The sequence below is a fragment of the Sceloporus occidentalis genome, unplaced genomic scaffold (assembly GCF_023333645.1).
Source record: "Sceloporus occidentalis isolate IW3139 unplaced genomic scaffold, rSceOcc1.0.p SCAF_4, whole genome shotgun sequence".
NCBI classification, from domain to species: domain Eukaryota; kingdom Metazoa; phylum Chordata; class Lepidosauria; order Squamata; family Phrynosomatidae; genus Sceloporus; species Sceloporus occidentalis.
Genome location: NW_028316984.1, coordinates 103,559,919 through 103,564,390, shown reverse-complemented (window position 1 = coordinate 103,564,390; position 4,472 = coordinate 103,559,919). Strand labels below are relative to the sequence as shown.

At 41.5% G+C, this 4,472-nt stretch overlaps 1 non-coding gene across 1 annotated transcript; it reads right to left on the bottom strand.

The window, feature by feature from the left end:
- Positions 1-569: 569 nt before the first annotated feature.
- On the bottom strand, positions 570-687 carry LOC149314438 (U5 spliceosomal RNA). Its single transcript, XR_016281169.1, has one exon. It is a non-coding gene; the product is annotated as a U5 spliceosomal RNA (small nuclear RNA).
- Between the last annotated feature and the right edge of the window lie 3,785 nt (positions 688-4,472).

The window sequence follows — 4,472 nt, the reverse complement described above, 5'->3', positions numbered from 1 at the left end:
GATGGGTCCTTGAACAGATCAAGCCAGAAATCTCTTTGGAAACCAAGATGACAAAACTGAGGCTGTCATACTTCAGAACTTAGGAATAAATAAATGATTTTTAATGGGGGCTGAGGATCCTAATGCGTTCTGACTCTCATAAGTCTTCCACACCCTCTCACACAGACCATCCATACCCATCACTAAACCCAACTCTCTAACTAAACTCAGCATCCATTGTCTAACTACCATTCACCAGCCTTATGCACATCTCCTCAAAACATCCCACCAGTCAACATTCACGCAAACATTATACTGTATTCTATTCCACTTCCCAACAGTGCATTACCTTTTATAATAATAATAATTAATAATTTGTTTTATTTATATACCGCTATTCCAAAGATCATAGTGGTGAACAGCAAGTAAGCTAATTAGCAAGTAAGCTAATTTGCCCCAACAGTCTGGGTACTCATTTTAGCTCCCTCCTCGGAAGGATGCAAGCCTGAGTCGAGCTTGGGCCCTTTTGCTGGTCTTGAACTCGCAACCTTGTGGTTTTGAGTGAATGGCTGCAGTACAGGCATTTAACTACTGCACCACCAGGGCTCTACCTCAAAAAATTAGTTCGAAACTCATAAATGTTCCTCTCCACGGAAATCTTTAGTAAAAGGCGAAAGATTTATACGATCTGAAGAGAAACCAGAGTATTCTATTATACGACCAATAAATCAAACAGCATTTTCAAATACAAGTAAATTGCATCACAGAAGGATACAAGAATTAAGTTATTAACTTTTTCAACATGTACAAAAATCTTGCATGAGAAATTATTTTGAAAAGTTTCTCTGTTTACAGATTTTGTTATATTTATTGATAAGTAATGCTGCACCAAACTCCACCCAGAAAGGAACTATTAGAATCTAAAACAATGGTAGCATTGCTTAAAACTGAATTTCAGTCAAAAATTTTTTAAAAAAGAGGATGAGTATAATTTTTGAATTTAGTTGTATTTTATGATACAATGGAATTATCAATGATGGTTGAAATAATTTATATAAGTTAACTAAATTCTAGTAGTGAAACACACATTACAATCTATTTGCATGTTGCACTGTGGTTCTTGACAACAGATTTTTAGTGAAATCAGGAAATTGAATAATGCAACTTGATATTGTATATATGAACAATGAGTCCTTCCCCTGAATTCTAAAAAAAGAAGAAAAAATGCAAACTATCTCCATACAGGGTGGCTTTGCACAATGATTTAAACAGCCTTAAATCAATAAAGACAGGCATCCAGTGGATGGTGGGGTGTGATCTGGTATGACACCCACAAAAAATATGAAATTGATTGTTTTTATATTACCCGCAAAACAATAATAAATGGAATACCTCTTCATCTGAAGGGAGAAGTTTCCCACTGGAGGTCTGGGTAGGGACACTTCAGCATATTAGGGAGCAAGAGATTTTCCTGGATAGCATGGAACAGATGGTCCTGGATGGGGAACACACACAGGAAGTATCTACAGAGGAGGTCACTTCACACACAGAGAAGGTAAGCAGTTGGAAGAATGTCACACACAGAAGTAGGGAAACCAGGGATCATTCTGGGAGCTTGCAACCTGGAGCAAGTCCAAAGGAGGGCCACCAAAATGGTCAAGGGCTTGGAAACCATGCCTTATGAGGAAAGAGTTAGGGAGCTGGGAATGTTTAGCATGGAGGAGAGATGGTTAAGTAGTGATATGATAGCCCTGTTTAAGTATTTGAAGGGATGTCACATTGAGATTGAAGCAAGCTTGTTTTCTGCTGCTTCAGAGACTAGAACATGGAACAATTATTATTATTATTATTATTATTATTATTATTATTATTATTATTAACCTTTATTTATAAAGCGCTGTAAATTTACACAGTGCTGTACATACAATCTTTTTAATTAGACAGTTCCCTGCCCTCAGGCTTACAATCTAAAAAGACATGACACAAAAGGAGAAGGGAGTGGTGGCGGGGAAGGGAATGAGGTCCAGCAGTTCTTCTCTACCACCGAGGTCTGGACCAAGGGAGATGGCCTGGAGGGAGGGCTTGGCTTCTTAATGGATGGTTAATCTTCTACCAGGGAGGACTGTTGGAGCTAGCCTGCCACTCTAGTAGGATAATACATATAAAATACATAGCAATATAGGAAATGGTTCAATAAAACAGACAACAAAAGAACATCAAATAGCAAGCGACAATTATGCAATGCCTGGGAACGCTTCTCTGAACAGGATGGTCTTCAACTCCGTTTTGAAGTTGGTTAACGAAGGCTCTTGCTCGCGGGGGAAGAAGGTTCCAGGAGTAAGGGGCAGCGAGTGAAAAGGGTTGAATCCAAGATGGGGCAGAGAAAATCCTGGGCTGGGACAGCCGACCTTGAATACCAGAATGGAGGGCCCGAGTGGGAGGGTGAGGAGAAAGAAGGTCTGATAAGTAGGGCCAGCCCATGGAGGGCTTTAAACGTCGACAGCAGGAGCTTATACTGAATGTGGAAAGGGAGAGGGAGCCAGTGAAGGGATGCCAACACAGGAGAGATGTGGTCAGAGCGGTGGGCAGATGTGATAATGTGAGCAGCTGAATGCTGGACAGAAATTAAAGGATGGAGGTGAGAAAGAGGAAGCCCAGCAAGGAGGATGCAATGAATGCAAGCTACAGAAAAAGAGATTACAGCTCAACATTAGGAGGAACTTCTTGACAGTAAGAGCTGTTTGACAGTGGAATGCACTCCCAGGGACGTAGCCAGGATTTTAGGAAGGGGGGTCCAGACTAAGTGCCACCATTATAATGGGGATTGAGTGCGACGGTGCAGCTGCATGCACCATTCATTTTTCTAATGGAAGGGGGGGGGTCTGGACCCCAAGAACCCCCCCCCCCTTGGCTACGTCCCTGGCATTCCCTCAGAGTGTGGTGGAGTCTCCTTTTTTGGATGTCTTTAAGTAGAGGCTGGATAGACATCTGTTGGGGATGCTTTGTGAGTTCCTGCATGGCAGGGGGTTGGATTGGATGGCCCTTGTGGTCTCTTCCAACTCTATTATTCTATTCTATGAGGAGAGGGTCTGCTCACACATTCTAGATGATGTTCAGAAAAATGATTTCTAATTCACTTGTAGCAGCTAAATAAGTAATAACTTAAACTGGAAAAATATTAAAATATTAAGAGGTAGAGATTGAGCAGAAGAGACTTAGGGGGAAAAACATTTTCCCTGTTATATGGTTATCAAATACATTGGTTTAATGAATTAATGCTATGCCTGTCATAAGATAATAGTTTCTGATTCATGAACATAACAATATGTCTAGATTATACTATACTTCACACATATTTTTCTCAATCTTATATAAGATTTATAGTATTTATTGTGTACTTGTATGATTTTCCAAGATAAACTTAAAAGCCATGACCCAAAACCAACCAACCCGATTTGGTAGCACTGGGATTTTCTTCCACTGCCTCCTTCCTATATCTACCAGAGTTTCCTAGGCACTACCTTCAAAGGGTTTTATTGCCTCTAGAGTAGGTTCTCTGTCATCCTCTTCTGCAGAGAAAAATGAAGGCATTTGGACCTGCTGTCTGTGGTTTGTGTGTCCTGCCGTGGGATGTGATTGGCTGACCAGACGAACCCAAAGGGTGCTCAACAATAGCACTTTTTCAACCTGGAGAGAAATGACCAGTGGGGTCCCACAGGGCTCTGTCCTGGGCCCAGTACTGTTCAACATCTTTATCAATGACTTAGAGGAAAAAATTGAGGGAATACTTATCAAATTTGCAGATGGCACCAAATTAGGAGGAATGGCTAATACTCCAGAGGACAGGATCAAAATTCAAAATGACCTGAATAGACTAGAAAGCTGGGCCACAGCTAACAAAATGAACTTCAACAGGGAGAAATGTAAGGTAGGGTGAAAAAATGAAATGCACGGATATAGGATGGGGGACACCTGGCTTAAGGAGACAACATGTGAAAGGGATCTAAGAGTCCAAGTAGACCACAAGTTGAACGTGAGTCAACAGTGCGATGCAGCAGCTAAAAGGCCAATACGATTTTAGGCTGCATCAATAGAAGTATAGTGTCTAGATCAAGGGAAGTAATAGTGCCACTATATTCTGCTCTGGTCAGGCCCCACCTGGAATATTGTGTCCAGTTCTGGGCACCACAATTCAAAAAGGACATTGAGAAACTGGAGCATGTCCAAAGGAGGGCGACTAAAATGGTGAAGGGTCTGGAAACCAAGCCCTATGAGGAACGCCTTAGGGAGCTGGGTATGTTTAGCCTGGAGAAAAGAAGGTTAAGAGGTGATATGATAGCCCTGTTTAAATATTTGAAGGGATGTCATATTGAGGTGGGAGCTAGCTTGTTTTCTGCTGCTCCAGAGACTGGGACCCGGAGCAATGGATGCAAGCTGCAGGAAAAGAGATTCCACCTTAACATTAGGAGGAACTTCCTGACAGTAAGGGCTGT